The sequence below is a fragment of the Anas acuta genome, chromosome 1, assembly GCF_963932015.1.
Source record: "Anas acuta chromosome 1, bAnaAcu1.1, whole genome shotgun sequence".
NCBI lineage: Eukaryota > Metazoa > Chordata > Aves > Anseriformes > Anatidae > Anas > Anas acuta.
The window spans coordinates 177,446,908-177,469,307 of record NC_088979.1 but is presented as its reverse complement, the minus strand read 5'-3'; the positions used below and the strand labels follow the sequence as shown (position 1 = coordinate 177,469,307).

The window sequence follows — 22,400 nt, the reverse complement described above, 5'->3', positions numbered from 1 at the left end:
AAATTTGGAGTGTATGCAGCTAGCAAGTTACTCTACCAATCTGAGCCTGACTTGGTCAGCCTGAGAGTCTCTGTGCCTTCATATCCTTCCAGGACCTTTGCCTTCACAGCCAAACACTTGGCCTGAGGCTGTAGCATGGGATTGAGGCACAAGAGCTATGATTTATGTGGCTTACAGAAAAATAATTTTGGATTTGATTTTCAGAGATGATAACCAATCTTGGTTACCAAGTGCATCTCAAATCCAACCCACTGATCCCAGCAAATGAAATTCTAAACCATGAGATATGCATAGTGTCTTTCTATCTCACCATGGGGTTGTGAGATCATTCTCACAGCTTTGAAACACTCCACATATTGTAAGCATAGCAGGAATGCAGACAAATACAAACCCAAAGTAAGAAGTTCAGATGTATGTCGTCTTTGGTCAATTTGCTTGGAAATGGATACGTACGATAGCCAGATACAAGGGGATGAATTCATACCTCCATTGAGATAGGAGCTATCGTCTGTTAAACTTTATTCTCTAAGACAAGATTTTTATATTGGAGTACCACTACACAGAGAAGATGAGTAATGGGTACTGTGTCAACCTCAGAAGAAATACTAGATTGTTTTAATATGTGTAACTGGCAAATGCCAGAGAGCATCACCCACTTAGGAGCAACCTTAACAACTAAAAAACACACAGTAACAGCTGTAGAATAACAGCATATGAAAATATAATTTTTTTGAACATGAGGAAGATCTTGCTCTAGAAAATTTGTGATAAAATGTCAAGAAAAATTAAGGACAGAGATGAGATAAAGTATATAAATACCGTGAGGATAATTGTGACATAGGATACATTTTTCCCTGCTTTAACTGTTACTTCAACATTATTGTTAAGAAAATGAATAGTTTACTACTCTTGACAAAAACTAGGCAAATCTCTTGGCACTTCCAAGCTATTTTACACTTTCTATCAAGGAACAATCTCATGTGTATGCTCAGAAGTACATAAAAGAAGTACATAAAAGCTACAGTTCATTGCGAACAACTAAGCTTACTGTAACATAAAGAACATGTCTTAGCAATACAATCAGAGCTACCAAGGAGATGGCAGGTCAAATACAACTTTTTTTGTTCACACCTGCACCAGGTTAACTCAAGTAAATACACCCAAGCATCCTCCATTTGTGTGAAACTCAGCAGTCAAGAACTTCCTTAGAGATAGCAGCATGCATCTGAAAAAAAGATTTGTTGGCACTCTGTACCTGTTTTCCAGGTAACACTGAAGAGTATTTCATGATAAAGGCCTAAGTAGAGCATGAAAAAAATGAAATAGCGTTGCCAGTCTCATTAACTCATTAAGCTGAAAATAGGACGGTATCTCAGAATGAAATTTAGGAAGCTACTGGTGTTGTTCTTGTGTGTGTGTTTTGTTGTTGTTTGTTTGTTTGTTTTTCACTCATTGAGAGGGAAGGAACAAATCTGATCTTTTTGTGGTCGACAACATCATGAGGATAACAACTTTTTAATTAGGAAATGTACAGTTGCAGAAAATAAAGGAAATAAGCAGTTAGAACAAGTTGCCATTCCTTGTTAGGAAAACTAGCAATGAATTAGTTAAGATTAGTTAGGCTTCATGGCTTCATTGACAAAGTCATCTGTAACATAGCACTGATGATTACGTAAAATTACAACATCAGATACACTAAGTTAGCAATTTATCCATTTCACTAGTAAGTACAGATGAGAACGAATAGGACAATGTTATCTTCGTTCTCATTAATATGTTTACAAGTGGCTGGAGGCAACAACTGAGGGGGCCCCACAGCTGTAGATGTTATATAAACCACAGCAACTCCACAGAGACAACATAACCAAGCAGCTGATAATCTGATCAAAGTCATGATGTGGAATATTTTAAAGAAATTTTATCCTTTTCTTAAGTTGCCCATTTTATTCTACCTATTTTTGCATGATGTCTTTCATGCCATTCAAACTCTAATTAATGTCTTTAAATAGAATGTAAAGATAGGAAAAAAAATCACCAATCCATTGATTATGTCCATGCTACCTAAAAGCCAGGATGCTCTTTAAAAAAACAATGTAGCAAATATTGCAAGCATTACTATACCTCATCAAGAGGCTGAGAAGTGCTTTTGCAATGCAATGCTAAATGCATATTAAAAATGGGGCAATTACCTGTCACTTTGGCAAATAATTTTCTATAAACACTTTTCCTACCTGCTTGCCCAAGAAATTCTATTTTAACCAAGTTTTGATATCAATGGCTAACTTTCAGAGCCCAAAAAACTTACACAGGTCTAAAGTAGACATGCTGGAGTATCTGCAGTCTACATTATATGAATGAGAAATTCTGTCTCACGTTATTCTTGCACCTTTCTATTATTTTATTTCATTGCCTTGTTTTTCCTAATATAAATTGGAATTCAGTTTATAACTATACAATTGTTTGTTATTCCTATGATTAATTTACTAACTTATTTATTATTATTTTTCTCCTTTGTCTAATTTGCTCACTCTGCTAAAGAGGAAAGAATAAGATAAAGCATTATCTTAAAACAGCCTGGTCAATATGATGGCCACATTAGCAACACTAGGAATTGTACTTATCCTTCCTCTCACTCTCCCCACCATTATTTACTTACCTCCTGCATAAATTCTGAAATAATTTAAACTGTTTATAATCCAGATTTTTTGTAATAGTAGAAAGTGAACGAAATCTTACAAAATCAAAAAAGTCACACGTCTTTGAACATATATCAATATATTGAAGCTGGCCACTGAGATTAAGAATGCACACAATATCCTCAGTTCCTTTAAATGTAAGAGAAAGGTCAGAAACTTATCTAGGAAAAAGTACAGATGAGGTGATACAGAGGCTTCTTTTATGCTGCTTTTAAATAACTTTATCAGAAAGTAGTATTTGACCCTACTAAAAGTAAGCAGAGTCCAGAGATTGTCTTTGAAAGCTAGTATTTCTCAAGTTACCTAAAACTTTGATTTGTGATTACACCTCTTTCCATAACAACTAGAACAAACAAACAAACAAACAAACAAAAAGACAGTGGATTGTTCATCAGCATTTATTTTAATACCAAAAACAAACAAAAAAGATAACCAAGTTACACATTTCTGATCCATTTTGTGTAGGCAAACATTAGTCTTGCCTCAAGGACATGTCTTGAAAGTTCAGCAATGACCAGTTTAGATTAAGAATATGCTTAAATATATGAGTAAAAACTTTCTGCATTATTTGGACTCCACATTTCAGGAAGAAATATGAAGGTAGGATTCACATAAAACATTTAAATTTAGTTCCTCACATGTATTTCTAGTTTTTAACAATCTGCTACAACTGCAAAATATCTGTACTTTCCTCTGTAATCTGTACAGTCAATAGAGCCTAGTGAGAAATGAAAAGGTCCCTTCACAAAGGGGGGTCCCCTTGGTTGCCTAAATATAGGCATCTGTTGCTATTTCATTAAGTCTAGGCAATGATGCCCAGTTTTATTCTAACAATCCAAAAGTACAGGGATACCAACATTGGTTCTGTGTTAGATCTGCTAACCCTCTGTGGATATCTCAGATATCTAGTGCTTCTAGTGAAAAAAACTGGAAACCTCTGTTTAAACAGATAAATCATACCCTAGACACTAACTTAAAAGCAAGCAAAATCATCCTCCATATTCAATTGACTACTGATTGATGTGGCATCTCCATTCATTACAAATAGAAGCTTTGCCACCTTTGCCACAGTGCAGACATAAGCCCTATGCTACAAAGATATCTGAGATTTCACATGGATTCTAGTGCTTATGTTGTTTGTTTGTTTGTTTGTTTGTTTGAAATAAGACTGGTTTCCATACTTTAGAATAGCAAATTTACTTGTATGATCATATTAAAATCCTGCTGCCAGGATTAGAAAGCTAAGCAGATACTAAAGGCTTATAAACATGAGCTTTCGATTTCCTACCTCCAGTTATAATTGAAAAACTTGTTTTGAATATCTGAAACACAACCACTAATTAAGTTGAGTTTTAGTCTTGAAAGTTTACCTAAAAGTGGTAAAGATAATCAGATCTTCAGAGCTTTTATATCTTTAAACATTGTTACGCATTGTCAAAGCCCAGTTGCAGAGATTTTTCTGTGTAACAGGAATGTAACAGAAATGTGTCTTAGAGACACATTTTCCCCTAAAGCTTATCTATTATGGGTGACGACAGGAGAAACCTGATGTCTAGATATAAAGATATGATAAACTGCAATGGGGAAAAGTATATGAGGCTTCAAAGAATAACCAGCTCTACCATAAATATTACACAAAAATACATAAATAAATATTACACAAATGTTTGTTAAACATTTATGTTTAACCACCAAACAATTCTCTGATTTTTTTTACCATAACTCAGCATGTCAAGAGGATATGTGATGCCACAGTATTATTATACTTCTAGGACAAGCAATGGATGGATAACAATAATAACTTGTTAATTCTGAGGGAGAATTTTTGTAGAATACCTTACTTCATGAAGCATTAATAATTCTACCTGCTAGCACTACTAGGTTGATTGAGAAAATGATAAAGAACAGAGATTACCTAGACTACCTTAGGAAAAAATGCTGATTCCCCCAGATACTGATGTTTAGCTGACTATCACAAAGTAGCCATCAGCGTGAAGAAGAAAATGGCCACTGCTACCTTGAAAAGTAATATCCCTAATCATCACTGAGGAGAACAAATGGCCAATGTTCGTGATTACTGAAGGCCATACTACAAAGGTACAAGACATAACAGGGAACATAAGACCACAGATCATTTGTATTATTTCTTGTGGTTATGATGTCTTAAATGCCAGAGAGCCCACTGGACTGATAAACTTATTTCTTTGACCCCTGTCAGACCTTTGATCAATAAAAAAGTGTATTTCTTTGCTACTGCAAGCAGTGCTTGATAACTGTAAGGGGCTCACCAGTATCAATGAGAGCACTGCAGAAAAGGCGAAGGTCTATCTCTGCCTGAGAAAACACCCTTCACTCTAAGGGAAACTTATTAAATAACATCTTCTGCTTACCTTCCATAACCCTACTAGCATCAGTAAAGAATATTAAAAAAGGAAAATAAGAGGGAAAGCATCTTACCTTTATCCAGATAAGGATTAAGTAGTTCGACTGATATTACAAATGTGGGGAGAGGAAGAGCAATGTTACATGACCACTGGTGTGAAGCTGCTATTGGAACAGTAAATACTTCTTTTGGGCTTTGTCTCATTGGAATAAATACTCATGGGAGTCATGGGCAGGGAACCTAAGAACTGTTGACCTCTTGGCCAAGCCAATGAAAAAGAAAGTAAGGGAGGACATTGGTTGTTCATCTATGCACATCAGGATAAAAGAAACAGAGGAGCAAACAGTATATTTGGGAATGTAGCACAAGAGACTCAAAAAGAAGTGTGTGTACATAGGAAGCACATGCTTGGAAATATGTATTAGTCTCCTAGTATAGAGACATTAGCTGCAGAATATATTAAACAGTAAAAATCCTTGTACATATTCAATAACAGTTGTGTTTTGTTTTGTTTTGTTTTTCCCCACACTATCCAAATCCTCAGGTTTCCCTACATATGCTCATGTCGGTTGGCATGAATGTCTGTGCTCAGCACTTCAGAGCACATTCTCCCAATGCTTCTAAGACTGTACATCAAAGTGAAATTAAAAAATACAAGAACTGTTCTTACAACTACTATGGAGCGACTACTGCCAACTCCTAATTATATCAATGTTTAAGAAGACATTATATAATACAGCTTACATAGTGATGACTATACATTCATATTGATCATTACACTCTGGCCTCACATGAGGTTTCCTAATCAACAAGAGCTTGGGTTCTTTTCGTTCTCTGGATAATAATTTGGAAGGCCTTTACAAACTTCTGAGGGTCTTTATCTTGCAAAGATATTCTGCAAAGGAAGCATTCACCTGTTCAGGTGTTTTTCATAATAATGCAACTTTGTCAAGAGGGCATTGCTAATTCCGCTGAAATTTTTTAGCCACTTTGGAAAACAGGCATGTTATACACATCCTTTTTTTTTTTTTTTTTTTTTTTTTTTTTTTTTTTTTTTTTTTTCTGCCAAAGCAGTTCATAAAATGCTTCATACACCAGTGAAGCAGAGGGTAAATTGGAAATACCAAAAATGACAGGAATAGCCATAACTCCGTTCATATCAACAGTGTTCATAAGGATGGAAGCTCTCTTTCCAGTCACAACAAATAACACTAGTGCATATCTGGAGGATGAACAAAGCCTCCAGAAAAAAAGATCCTGCTCTGCAACACAGAACACTACATTTTCCTTATTCACTGCAGATTAGCACAAAATGAAATACAAAATATTACATTTTGTAATTGCATTGAATCCAATGAGTCAATATTAAAGATTTGAGTAAAAGTAGCCACAAATACCTTGTAAGCTATATAGATATTGCAGAAACACTTAGAGATTACTCTCCTCATAAAATTCAAAAGTAGCTAGAGGCTCAAGGTAGTGATCAAACTGATTTTACAATTGATTTTGTTCTTTTGCTTAGCAGATGACAGTAATGCTAGACATCTCGGATTGAACCATATTATTTTGGATCTCAAGGGAATGAAGTCAACAAGACAGCACCGTGGGAAAACAGGCAGAAATGCAATAATGTTGGTCAGTGCTACAGCATTCTGGCATTTCACAGAAAGCCACTGTCTACAATGGGGACTTCAGTAATGTTATTGGTGAATAAGGAAGACATGAGAAGAAATCTGAGCAGGAGGAAAGGAGGATACAGTTAACACCAATTTAACACGACTACTTTCACCAATAGAGGCCACCCAGTACTCTCTCACAGATAAGCCTTTGCAGCAATTAATATTCAATTCCTATCATTTTGGAGGACATTTCAGAACCTGAATTATGTTGACAAGGTCTACAATAATTCTTCCCTCATCAGCGTTTGGAAGAACTCAGGTGAAACTAAGGCTGGATACAAATGCTTGGTGACTGGCTAACTTCTATGAAAGGAATATAATTTTTTTTTCTTTTTTTTTTTTTTTCTTCAGAAACACACTGAGAGTTAACAATATTTTAACCATGCTCTAGCATCCAGACTATTATGCTTTGGAAAGGCCTGATGTAAGAGGCACTGGAATACATTGAAGACTGCCTGTGCTGCCCAGAGGCCACGCCCTGTAATCAATGTGCCTGTTAAGAAAGTGACATTCAAAGGACAGTCCAAAATCTCTTCTTGGTGTGCCAGGGTGAACATCGCAGGCTTTATTTATCTCCTCTATCCCAAATAAAATTTGAGTCCACACCTGTGAAACAGGACACTTTTTAAAAGGTAAGGTGGGTAAGTTGATTAGCTAATTAACCAAGCTCTTATATACAACCCATAGGGAGCATTTCAAATGCATAGGACCATTTTTGTTATTAAAATAAAATAGGACAAGGAAGATTTATCATTAAAATGTATTTCACTAATTATACCACCTGGAGTTTCTTCCACAAAACAAACTTTTAATTAGAAAATGTGAATTTATAGAAAATGTTTGGTATAAAAGTTTGATTGTTTATTAAAAGTAGACTGTGGAAAGTTCCTGGCATGCTAGGCAGCACAGATACACCTCTTCAGAAGGTGCACTTTGTCATGTTAAAAGACTCAGGAGTTTCTTCAGAAACTATTAGCACTTATTTTTTGTATCCTCTTTAGTAAAAAGGGAGGCATGATAAAATGGGTATTTATTTTTACATGATGGGAGAGCTTCACTAATTGTAGGCACACAGATTATTTTCTCCTTAAGGAAGTAATAAAACTTGATGATACATTTAATACAAGCCAACTAGAGAAGATGAATTCCCAAGTCCCATACAGCTACTTTGTACCAGCTGTGTCTATCAGATGAGCTGTATTCTTCCCAGAGGCATCGCATCAATGGCATAGTTGTCTATGCCTGGAGAAACTCAGCTCATACACTGCAATGCATTCTGTTGCAAAGCAGTCTTCACTGGAGATGCAGATACATTGTCATCTATAAAATTACTTAAATTGCTTATATAGTGTCTTACAGAAGAGCAGCAAAGTACTTGTTTTAAGTAAAACTGCAGAAAACAGCAGAAATATGTAGGAGAATTTTTGATGCCCATCTTCGTACTTCGTATTTATATTACTGTAGTAACATCCTTGCTAAGCTGAGTGTTAGTTAACAGTTTTCTGAACTGGATTTCTTTTGCAGAATATTTGTTTTAAACAAGGAGTCAAGAGAAAGTTACTGGACAGGCAAGGGAAAGCTGCATGACTCCAGGTATGTGGTATTAAAGGGAAGAATGCCTCTTTCACATATCCCTCTAACTTAGCACTTGTAAAGGGAAGAATCACAAGGTCCCACCTCTGAGGTTGGAAAAAGGAAGTGAACAGCAGTCCTCCAAACCCAGCAATGATCAAGGAAAGAACAATGACCTGCATTTATTGCCGGGTAGTGCTCCCAGTTGAGTTAATAAAGTTGTGGCCTAATTAAACTGAGCACTTCACATCTTGTTTTTCTTCTTGCTTGGCCAGGACAATTAAGCATCCTTTGATGTAGAGTGCTCTGAGGAAATCTCCCAATTACTTTATGAACAATTTTTGTCATAAAGCCTGAGAGAATTTATTGAAACCACCTACAGTAGAATGAGGCCAGAGCCAATCATCACTGGATGACCAGACTTAGGACTACGAGTTTTAAACTACAGGCCACAAAGCCCTCAAACACCACATTACAGTGAGAAATTTAAGCTGTCACAGGTGCTAGTTGGGTACAGCAACCTGAACAAAACTCTGGGGAAAATGACTCTGTTTCACCCCTTGAACTGAAGCTGTTGATAATTCCTCATTTTCTGTTTTAGTGGAGTTTATATTTTACTCTGACCATATTCAAATTCAAAACTAAATTTAATAGTACATGTAACTGCTTGACAATGTCCTCATCCAACAGTCTGCTTAAACTTCTAATTCTAAGCATATTTGTAACTGTTTTTTTAATCAAGTTGAAAAAGTTATTTTGTCACTTTTTACCAAAAAATAAGCCAGGACATTCCTAATCCCTAATACTAATAATTTGAAATAATAACTTATTAATAAATTTAGGTTACTAAATTTAGAGTGTTATGGACATAGGGTAATAAGGATTTTCTGCACCTTCAAACCTCTTGCTACCACAGGCATGCATGGTGTATATCCAGCTCTATAAAATGAGCCATTTCTATCTCAAAACTAGTTACTTTGAATAGCATATCTGAAAAACTGAGAATATATAATGTATATTCTTTCTTAAAGCAATAAGCATATATATTCCAAAACAAAAACCACGTGGATTTAAATTTTAAATTTTTTATCTTTGTCAAAGTTTTTTATCTTTGTTATTTTAAATCTTTGACCATGTATTCCTTATTTCATTAATCAGCACATGCAATTAATATGAATTGAGAAAAATATACCTTTTTTATTAAAATACACCTTTTTGAAAAACAATTTTAAGACTAGTAATAACAGATAAAGAGTAATAGCTAAATTAAAAGAAAAACATATCATAATGTTTTAAACATATAATATATGTATCATATACAAATTGTTCTAACACATAAAAAACATTAGACCCCAACTATTCTCTCCATTTAATGTCTACAAATTATTTAAATAAATAAATAAACAAACCTCGAGATAATAACTATATAATTGGAACATCTAAGTTACACTTTCTTTTTTTCAGCTTATGAAAAGTATAATATTTTAAACTCTTATCTGTTATTACTTATTTTATGCATAGGGAAAAAATGTTTTGTGAAATTTGTTTTGATTGTTGTAATAACAAGTCTGGAAGCTCTCTGAAACTGAGTTTTTTTCACAACTAAAATGTGAATTAAATTTTAACAATTGTGCTATTATTCACTTAACTAACCCAGCTGGGTAGAAAATCAGAACGCAAAACAGCACAGTATTCCCCATAAGGCCGTTCATCATTAGTACAAATTAGCTCTAAAATGCATCACAGGCAAATAGAAAAAAGCTTGAATTATTTTTGTCTTACAGTATAATAATGAGTCCTGATTAGGAGATACAATAATTTAGTAATGTGTGGATCTATCCACTGAAAAACTCCACTACTGCTGTTGAAATATTTTAAGACATATATTCCATTCAACTCCCCAAACAAATAGCAGACTGTACTTCAAATGCATTGCAAGACTATTAGGTAATCTCTTTCTTTGTTTAGATTCAGTAGGGTTCAGTGACAAACATTCATCTTTTTCTATAAAAGTTCCTGTTCTTTTGCTTAGTTAAGAATTGCTTTAGTTTTAGTAGCAACTCACAATTTACTTCACAATTTATCCCACAATAAACTTCAAACAAAATGCAAAAATTATCCTTTAACTATTTTAAAATTATGAATTATTTGTTCAATGTTTAGATCATACACTGGAAAGAGCATTTACATCTGTAGGTAGGCTAATAGAATCAGACACAAAGCTTCTGAAATAAACCAATACCAGCTGCTACCATGCCTCATTACTCTGCAGTAGCTGCTACCCTAAAATATTGTACACCGCAGAATCATGGGTTTTCAAAAGCCACAAAAAGCCACACAGATTTTTTAGAAGATGCAGCAGTACAAAACAGATACCTCTGTGGGGAAAGAAAAAGAAAAAGAAGAAGGAAAAAAAAAAAAAAAAAAGAAAAAAAAAAGAAATAAAGAAAGTCCTATACTTCAGGATATGTGTTCAACTATTTTCCATTCTAATGTACACACATTTTTCACCACCATGCATTTTACTTATTTGAACAGGTGAAAGCAATTAGATTGTAAAATTATTACATTGTCAATGCTCCACTTTATAAAATAATAATTAAAAAATCTAAAACTAATGAAATATCTTTCTGATAAGTAACACACTTTCTGCTTCTAAAAGATGCTTAAATATGACAGTATCATAATCAGAACCTAATCATTTAACTTATTAAGAGAGGATATACAAATGACAGAGAAAAGTTGGGCTCCAGCCATACAGTGTAGTCAAAAAATTTTATTCTGTATCTGCACATGCTATACAAAAGTATAGCTTTTAAAAATAATTACTTCTCAAAATCCATTTTAAATATTAGACTTACTGTATACTGCAAAAATTAGATTGCAACAGCTAAATCTCTTGGTAAAAGGTACCAAGACCATCACATCTCAAATGGTCATTAAGAAATGTCTCTCTGAAGAGACACACCTTCTAGAAACACAGAAGTAATTTTAATGTAAAAGTTTACACAATTAAAATTACGGAGGTTTAATTTCCAACAAGCCCAGAAGAATTACATATTCCATAGCTCTCAGGACACATCTTCAACACAGAAGGTTAGCCTTAAATGTTCATGTAATACTTCAGGTATTAGAATTAAGAACTAGAATATATTTAAAAGAACATTATTCTACCAGGAATCAATTGTATACTTCTAATTTAACTATTCTGAAGATAACATTTTGATATACACAAATTAATTAGGCACAAAAATTTAAAGCAGACTTCTGCTTTATTCAAAAAAACATTGAAAATGGTGTTCAGTAAGTACTCCAGAGTATCATTTAGAAGTAATACGTCACAATATAATTCTTCATGTTAAAATACCAGATAATGAAATGCATAACTCTATATTTCAGAACAGTTCTGTCTTATACTAAGCATTAAGCATTTCTTTGCTAACATTTTGTATCTTTGAAACTCTTCTCTGCATAATAAAATCAATTCAACTCACCATTTTCAAAATAATTAGTGCCTACTGATTATTTGCCATACTCTCAAGTATAAATTAATGAAAATGATTATCTGAGATACAAAATGTAAGCAATCACTAGTAGTAAGCATGTTAGGTAAGGCAATACAAGTAGTTCATCAGATAAATTGTTACCCATCTAGAGACTTTGCCTTTTCAACTGTATAATATGGTCTGTACTGCATCTTATAAGACTAGTCCAATAATCCTCAAATCACCTTAATTTAAAAATTCCATGATAAATTAAACAACCAAATCCAGGATGAAAATTACTAAGCATTTCACTTAATATATAATAAATATTGAGCAACTTTGAAGAAATAACATTATTTTCAGTGACATCAGCCTTATTTTTCTTATGTGTATATCATACCTAATATATATTATATATATATATATATATATATATATATATATATATATATATATATTTAATACCTAAAATAAATTGTACTCAGTATCCTAGATTGCATATGCCTTTGCCAAATAAAATTACTTCTGGAAATTATTACCGAATACCAGCAGGGTATTTTCTTCTACCATCGGTATGGTAAAAAGCTGATCAGAAATCAAAATAAACCGTAATTAAAATGACATCTCTTCTCACCCAGAAATGACCATCTGATCACACAAACAAATCTCAGCATACAAATATCTGCTCAGAGCTTCTGGTCTGCCCTTAAAACTGTGAATTTGGGTAACTGGAGTCTGAAACACTTTCAAACAACAAAGGGAATTTTAAATACATTTCAGAATCAAAAGACTTCTCTCAGAAACCCTCTGTTCTATTTTACAGGCAATTCCTCCATTCAGCCATTCTGCTGATCTCAACACATGGCTATTTCTGAGGAAAAAAGGCCTCTCAGGTCAGGAAGGTGGGCCACCACAAACTCTACGGTATGGCAGAAGACAGACAGGGCTCACCAGCGAAAGGGATGACATTCTCACTGCTGGATGTTCATCTTACTATGTAGGCTGGCAAAATTTCTTTCCCTCTAACAGAACTAAGGTGTAGTTCTCCAGTCTCTAGCCTAAGTGACTGACAGTAACACAGATCAATATTTACAGTGATATCCTTTATGCTAGTGATGCATCCATGTCTGACAGCCTTAAATTCCTTACCAACCAAAAAGCAGAAGACAAGGTAAGAAGACATTTTTGTCGTTACTGTGACGTGACACTTAACAAGCAGCAGGAAGAATAATTACAATCCCAAACTGGAAAGTTTACTAACAAAACATGAATTATTGTCAGCAGAAGGCTGGTTAAATCATGAGTTTTCCTGCTACTGCTTCACTTAACCTCAGGAAACCCAGCCCTAACTATACTTTCTGGGAAACATCTGTATGCTCTGGATTGGACAAGCTCACATAATGAGGCTAGATGTAGTCATTAACTACACTTTAATGTACACACTTTATATCTGCTATTTAAGAAGACAAAGGTCCATTGCAGTAAGTCCAGTCTCCATGCCACACTCCAGCCACATCCCAAAAGGGGAAGTTATCAGCAAAGAAAGGTGTATGAAGAAGAAAACCAGAAGATGTCAATAAATATCTAGATCCATAAAGGCTTAAGAAAATAATAAGAAATTCTTAGAAATCTAATTGCGAAGGAATAAGCATTTAGTAAATCTCAATTTGGGAAAAAGCAGGTCATTTTATTAAAATCCAGAGAGAGAATGTATACCCCCAAAGTATTAAACACATTGGAGAGCAATTAAAGCAAAAGGAATACACTGAAACATTAATGTGGATTTTTAACAAATCCTGGAATACTCTACAAGATCAAGAGAATCAAGAAAACTTAATGCTGTGCTAGTGTTCGTGAAGATCAAACCTGAGAAACTAGTAAGGCTGACATCAAGCCAGTATAAATTCTGGAAAGGGTGAGCAGTAAATAATTAAGAAATGATAGCATAATTCATTCATTTGTAAGTCTTGTCAACTAAACTTGATACCATTTTTTATGCTATAACAAGTTTGGCTAATAACATTAACTTGTATTGTCATAGTACACTTAGATTGCTATAAGATTTAATCTTGCATGACATTTTCAAGCACCATACAAAATCAATATTCTACATTACATGGATTAAAACTGTTTAAATACACAGATCTTGAAAACTGTAAGTGGAAAATTGTCAGACAATGTAGGTTCTCTGAAGAACTTTTATTGTCCCAAATATATTACTTTCATTGTAAATCAGAGATTAATTTTTTTTTCAGATGACCCCATCTTTGATACAATGGGAAATATCAATCAAACAGATGGGCCCATCTTCCTCAATATAACTCATCTGAGCATACACAGCTAAAATGTACCTCTCAAACAAAAATGCTAAAACTATAATTTAGTTCATTTATAGAACAAAGGGTTAAGAGAGAACTTGCTTATCAACTGCAAGTATGTATAAAGCAAGAAGAGCAGTCAGCAGTTTCATTTAGTGGAAAAGAGATTTTGGAATCCAACAGTTGAAAGCTATTAACTTGACTGAATATGTTCATGTAAAAGTCACATTTCTTTATTTCTATACGATGAAAATAAATAATCTATTACCACCAACTGCTGACAGATATGGTAGATTATCTATTTTTCAAATCTTTGTAAGAAGCTTTGATATCTTTCTAAAAGAGATGTCACTTTTCACGTGAAGTTACAGTCTCAAGGGATACACAAAATCTTTAGGGATGTTCTGAGACCTGCATTGTGCAATGACCACAAGTAAGTCTGTAGGACCAGGTTGCTAGATTTAGAATCATAGAAACCTCTAGGTTTGAAAAGACCTCTAAGGCCAAGTCCAACCAACAACCTAGCACTACCAAGTCTACCACTAAACCATGTCCCTAAACACTACATCTACACATCTTTGGAATACGTGCAGGACTGGTGACTCAACTACTTTCCTGGCTGGCCTGTTCCAATCCTTTCCATAATCCTTTCAGTGAAGAAATGTTTCATAGTATCCAACGTAAATTTCTACTGGTGCAACCTCAGGCCATTTCCTCAGGATTACCTTATCAGCCAGGACTGCTGATAAATGACGGAAAGCGACTTGGAGATCACTTTTGCCAACTCCTTCCTTACCTTTGGATGGATCTCATCTGGCCCCATAGACTTGTGTACATCTAAGTGGTATGGCAGGTCAAACACTTGTCACACAGTACACCACAAAAGACAAGAGAAACCTATGTTAACTTGACCATTTACTGCATGCTCATATTTCTTGGTGACAAAGAACAGGCAAGTAGATACAGATAGAGAAATGTGTAGGTTTACAACTTCACACTAAGGCAAGTTATTCTTTGCAACACATATAAATAAAATTGACATTAGATCTGAAACAATTCTCATGGACAGTAATTTGGTTTTGACATGTTTGTGCCAGAAGTTCTCAAGGACACAGAGAAAAGAAAATTAAACAAAAAGAAATGGCTTTTAGTTACTTAATAATCCCATCTTCTATTTTTCTCCACAGGAGGCAGAGCTCAGAGTAAATCTACAACCAGAAAGTTCAACAGCAGTCAAATCTAGACTGTATTACCAGTTTCCCTACACTTAACAATTCAGTTTCTTTACTTCAGCAAAGTAGTTCAGAGCAGTAGCTGTAAGAGGATTGGACTACCCCATTTATTACAGCCCAGCCGTGTCTGAATGACACTGGCTGCCTCGTTGCATTACTGAGGCTCAGAAAGGCAACACAGGTTATGAAAGACTTTTATACATACACTTCTTACTGCAACTTTAGAAGGAAACATATTTTATGAAGATAAAAAAGAAAACTTAATTAGTTTTCATGTGCTTAGAAGGAGAGAGAGAGAAATACTAAAAGAACCTAAAGAAAACACAAGACCAAGTCTCTCCTTTCAGCAACGGAAGAATTCCATCTTTGCTACTTATCAGAATATGCCAGGGATATATAGGCATATAAACAGATAGACAGATCTATCCAAGAAAAAAAAAAAAGTAAAAAAAAAAAATAATAAGAATGCACATTATTTAGCTGATTAATGTTCTAATAGAGATAAAATGTACAGACTGTTGATGAATAAGACAAGTTTATTGACAAGAAGCAAAACTACCAAAGCTCAGATTCCTTCAGAAACAGTCTTGAAGTTTCCTCATGCAATTGCTTAATTTATTTAATAATTAAAGCTGTTCCCTAATTCTTTCTCATTTCCTATCCTTTCTATTCTCTTCCATGAAAGAGTTATCCCAGTCCTCTTCTACATCAGCTATGTACCAGCTGGGTGAGAGTCATCATGTTCTTTTGTGGCTTCTATACAGACATGGTGACTTGCTGCTGAATGCCCATGTAGTATGGGACAAAAAGAACAGCTAAGAATAGTTAACAAGCATAAATTCAGTTTGGTTTCCTTACTTACCCAACACTTTCTTCATCAGCACAACTGTTAGATCACTATAGTTTGGGAATTTCTACTTTCTAGTGTCTGTCTGAAATAGCGGAAGGATGCAAGCAATGTAAGTTTGTTAGGAAACCAATCTAACTTTTTTTTTTCTTCTTTTTTTTTTTTTACTGCTGCAGATTAGTGGTTTAGTAGGCTGACACAAATGCCTTTCAGTTCCTGAATATTTATTCTGAATGACATAGTCTGATCACACACACACATGAAAAGGCAGTTTTGGTTTAGAAGAATGCTATTATACCACTGTGATGAAATTTGGCAGTTCAATTCCACTTTCCACTACCTGTTATCTCCTCAGAAAACAAAGAAACAAACAAAATAAAAATAAAATTAAAAAAAAAAAAAGTCAAATATAAATTTTGTGGCAGATGCTGATTAGGATAGCCAGATTTTAAAATGAATACACATAAACACATTCCTCACTCATATTCTCACTGGCTAAGCCTTCCATTTCTCTTATCTGCCAAGTAAAACCTGTACTTCAAATTCCTTTTTAAAATCCTTTTTAAAACCCACTTCTTTAGGAAGTCTTTTCATCTTCACCCATTTTACCTCATGTTTGTATTACACTGCACAAAATTACACTGCTACATTTTCTTCCCCTTCTTTAAGTAAGGATTCAATAGACAAGAACTCAAAAGCTGAAGGAAATCTTATTCTACCAGGTTTGGGAAGAAATCCATATTGCAGGTACAGGACACTAGTTCTGGGGGCCTGAAGAGCCTGAAGGAGAGTTTAACTTTTGGCTGATGCTGAGGTCACAAGCTGAAAGCACAATAAACCCTGAAAAAGCAGTGAGTGAAATGTAACTATTTATTTATTTATTTATTTATTTATTTAAGAGAAGGAGAGCAGGAAGGAACATGAGATGAGGGTTTCAAAGCACTTTACCTATGCAGTTCTGTAGAGGGGCTGAGACCCTCTAAAATATCTAAAATATGCATTGGTGATATTGGGAAACTGATTTATCATAAAGCTTGCCGAGAGACTTCACTACTCTAAGATAAATCCTATGGAGTATATATGGAGCTTCCATTTCACCTGCACATTCTTCACTAGAAATTCTCTTTCACTAGAAGTTGTCTCTTAAAAACTTTTGGGTGCATTTAAGAAGTTAATATCTATCTTTTAATTCAACTGGGTGAGCACACTAATGTACAATGGACTGATTATTATAAACCTAACAGCTTTCTAGTCTATCCAGAAATACACTCTCCAGATAAATGAGAATACCTGTTCACCTTACTGTAGATATATTCACATTAATAGAACTGTGTAAGAAAACTTGTTAAACCCTTGCACATTTGCAAATTAATATTTGAGATTTTTAAATGGTTACATTTATCTCAAGAAAGTTGTATAATGTCAAATTAACCACATAAAATTGTTATCTGAAATTATTTTAGAGTGTATTTTAAATACTCACAAATTTTACATTTAGCCTTTTCTTCTCTGAAAAGTGTAGATTCCTTACTGATTATGTTATGCTCACTATGAGATCCTTAGATACAAATTCCATACAAGAACAGGGAAAAATTCCCTACAGAACTCTACGGATTTTTAAGTCTCTTTTCTTTTTATTTCAAAAAGTTCTGAATAAAAATGTGCTGCAGGTTTACAGAAACTATTCAGAACTTTAAGTGTAGAGATCCCAAAAGGGAAATGTATGTTTATTTGTAACCACCTCTAACTATGTGTACATTTATCTTGCTAATAAAGATAAAATCCACAGTGATTAACAATCTAAAAATGAGAACAAGAAGAACAATGTATTTTACTAAACACAAATTTAATTTTTTTTAAATGAAGCATTTAAAATAGATTTAAAATTTCACTGTAACTATTTTTAAATATGGACTTGCTATATGCCATTTACATAAATCAACAAAAACTTTGTTTTTAAACAAAGTTTGAAAAAAAATCATACCAGCAATTCATTAGAAATCACCAAATAAAAAATCAGAACCAAACTTCAATGAAGTGCTAATCAGACTTTCAGGAAGGGAAAAATACTTTTTTTTTTTCTCAGTATGGATACTTAGTAATTCAGTTGGTTCATACAAGTAGTTAGAAGAAAAAGCAGCAAAAAATAAACCTGAAGGAGCTATACTTTTTCCCAAAATATTGAAAGAAGTATAGCAGAAGCAATAAGATTAGACCAATCACTTAATTTAAACAACCAAAAATATATCATTTTGTTTGTTAAACAGTAGTTTTACCAGCAAATAATGTTTGTAACAAATTTATAATAGATTTTTCTTATGTGTCCAATAAACTTGAGTAATTTTTAAAGAATTTTATCTTTCCTTGCATTTATAGACCTTTTCCAATTTTCTCTCTGATGAAACTTGATACAAAATAAATACAAAATGCTTCATTTATAAAATTTTAATGTTAAAAAAGTGCAACTGACAAAATAAAGGCAAGACACAAGCACTTTAATAAAGCTTGGTAGAAAAAGCAGTATCACATTCAGAAAACAACTGCAGTAGAAATACAAACTAACACAGCTAAAGAGAACTCTCACACAAAGTTGAACTGAACTGAACTACCATTTATCAAAGAAAAAACATTCACTTATTTTCTTTATACAAAAATTTTACACTTTTAAATATATCAGGGCAATCCCATTTTAAAGAGGTGACAAAGTCTGATTTTCAGACATCTCAATAAACATCCAGATACACCCAAAAACTACCAAGTATGCGGTTTGCCATTACATTACAGAGTTCACTTTTCCATTGGTTAATGATCCCCCACCTGCCATATAGGTCCTACCAAAGGCTGTGTAATATGGTAAGGATAAACCTGAAAATGTAACTGCAAGTATCTCTGAAATTTTAAGACAAAATTTTACGTTGGCAGAAACACAGGAATAACAACAGACCTCATAATTTAAATTCTAAAATTACATTTATTTTTCTTGCTAAAACAGAGAAATAAACTAAAAATAAAAGTTGGCTGATAACAAGCAAGACACTAGATTAGTTATCAGAATATCTGTCTGAGGTAAAGGATAGGTCTTTTCCTGATAGGCCAGGTATCCAATTCAAAGACTGCTCACATATTTCATTCAAAGCCACTTATTAAACATATGCTGCTGAGGCAGGAGTCAAAAACAGTTTTAATCACTGTGTTACAGTATGTATTAATTACATAATGCAAAAAGTACATTAAAAAAAAAAAAAGTTTCCTACAAATTCAACTTCTGGGTGAATAAATATGATACTTTTCCCAAGACTAGAAATGTATTAATAAATTAATTCAGACTAGGAAAGACTACAGAAAACCTATTCTAGACATACATTTCTTCTGTTTGTTCTCTAGCTACTATTTAAGACAAGACACATAATTTCTGCTCTTCCTTAATCTTTCATGGACAGTTAACATTATCAACATGTGTTAGGTCTATTGGTATAGACTCTGCTGGGTTTGCTTCCTCACAAAAGTTTCACTGAAAAAAAGTTTTCACCTCACTGAAGTTTTCAGTTTTGAGCAACTTCACTAATGGGATGGGAGATACAGACTGTAAGAACATTAACCTAACTGGTCATCTGAGGACATAGTATTTGCAGTCACAGACATGCTGAATTTAGGCATCTGACTTCCAGTTGCTTTTGTGAAAACCAAAACCAGTCTCATTTTCAGACAGATATGAGCACTGATAGATGCTTTCAAGTGTTTGTTTGTTTGTTTTTTCTTGTTTGTTTTTAATTTACATTTAAATTTTAAGTCAAAGTATATTTTAGTGCTTGTTCTCAACCAATGTCTTCCAGGAATGGTCCCAACCTCCCCACATCCAATCTAGTCCAGCATAGTCACAGCACTCACTTTCTTCTGAGACACCATAATCCCAACACCTCTATCTGTTCCTCTATTCTCTATCTGCTGCTGGCATATTTTGATACATACTACATTGTTATGGAACTACCCTGATTCAGTTATGTCCCCTGGTTAGTCTCATAGCATACATTCATTACATAAATTATTAATCAGGAACACCATGGTATTGATGGGATTATCAATGGAATTCCTCATCAATCATCTGGAAAAAAGAGTACATTCACTTGGACTAAGCACAAAATTTATCATCAGAAATCTTGTGCCTTCCAAAATTTCATTCCTAAATCATAAAACTGAATGAATACTTAGAATTTAAGCTTTGTAGAAAACACATTTTATGGACTGACAGTTGCACTTATATTAATTGGCAGTAACATTGGTATTACATTCTTGGTTGTTAAGTAAATTATTAGCATGCAGATTTTTGTTGTTGTTCTTCTTTACTCTATTGTCAGATTGAAATTACCAATCAGGACAAAATTTTGTACATTGTGAAGAGATAAAATTTCATAAAAAATACGGATTTTCTTTAACCATAATGCAAAAAATATACAGTGCTATGCAGACTTTTTGAATGTTTAATGTGGCAATGTTAAACATCAATGTAGACTTTGAAAAACAAACCTATTTTCCATGTAGTCCACCACAACAGAATTGATTATGGAACTCACATTTGATGGTAATTCCATTTTTACTTAAAAAAAAAAAAAAGAGAGAGAGAGAGAGAGAGAGAGAGTAGCAGTATAGAATTTCTTACTGGTCTATCTGCAAGCAAAATATTCTTTCCAGAGATGTGATTTGTGTAGCTTCTAGATCATTCTAAAAAGACATTCATATATTCATAACTGTTTATGTTTAGTTTAAATTTTCATACTAGAATTAAAAGTGCCATTTGTTCTTATTTAGTGAATAACTTGTGAAAACACCTGAGAGAAAAAGAGAAAAAAAAAAAGATAATATATTTTCAAATAAAAATCACTCATTAAAATTCTAACTCAGCATGCTGTGAGCATGTCAGAAACATTCATTCCACAGTCTAGAAGAAATGAACATTTTCTCTGTAGAAAGGGTACACTATGCAAATCTAAACATAGTCTTACTTTGAAATCACACAGGGGCTTTAATCAATATGTAATTTACAATCAGGCAATTATTTTCTGATTTACAAGCATTATAAGCATAACAAATAAGATTAACCTAGTATTTTAGATACAAATTAGCTCAATTAATAAACCCCACCTATATGCCACTTAGACTTTTTCCACTTAGACTTTTAGTTGGTTATGAAACGTAGCTGCAATTCAAATGCAACGATTGAAAGCTAAATTATTTGAGCATTTATATGTTCATTTTCAACCAACTATGCAAGTGTACTATGTTTTACGTAGTTTTTGATAAATTATGCATCAAGTTAAACAAATTTCTAAATAATACAATACCATATGTTCACAACAGTTACAAGATGAAAAGTGATTAATAATTAAAAATAAATAAATAAATAAATAAATAAAAGTAATTCTGCCTCCTGAGAGGTATAATTCCAGACAATCTGGAATGATCTGTCAGATTAGATGTCACTCCCTGTCAGTGAGTATTTCTTCCCAATGACTACAACAGTAATCTAGGCTAGTTTTTAAGATAAAGACATCTACACTATGGGCATCTGAAGTTAGGGGAGATTAATCCAACCTTAGGTCTTAAACAGTCAGCTTCTGATACTTGTTTCTGATAAATTGCTCTCCTTCTACAACACTTTTTCATTTGGGTGGTATTTGACTTAATATCACATTCTTCATGATTCTTCTGTTATTGATTGATATCTTCATATATTGATATTAATATATTTCTTGTTCATTTGCTTTGTATCCTTTGCATACTGAAGTTTAATATATATATAGTAGTATTTTTTGCTATCTGTCTGTCTAAAAAGAAATGATAAATCCAAATAGTTATGTATGAATTTAATAAAGCTCGAAAGCTAATTAATATTTAAAATGTGAACAGACAAAAAGAAGCTTTCCATTCAACCATGCTTTTTGGCAAAAAGATGGAATTCCTAGACAGACAAAAAAAAGTCTGTTAAAATTATCTATGAGTTAAAATTACTTAATAACTCCTGTTCACCCTCAAATATGGGGTGTACCAATTAATTTATTTTTCAGGACTTCGAAAGAAAACAAATCAGATATTTGAGGGTCACAGAAAACATTTTTTAATTGAGTTCAAACTCAATATTTATTTAAATTCTGTCAGCAAAATAACTGATTTCAGTTCAACTGGAACATTTA

General features: G+C 33.4%; 1 protein-coding gene across 13 annotated transcripts in view; it reads right to left on the bottom strand.

Moving 5' to 3' along the window:
• Positions 1-22,400, bottom strand: part of FOXP2 (forkhead box P2) — a 436,541-nt gene that overhangs the window by 232,207 nt on the left and 181,934 nt on the right. The gene's annotated exons all lie outside the window — the stretch shown is intronic.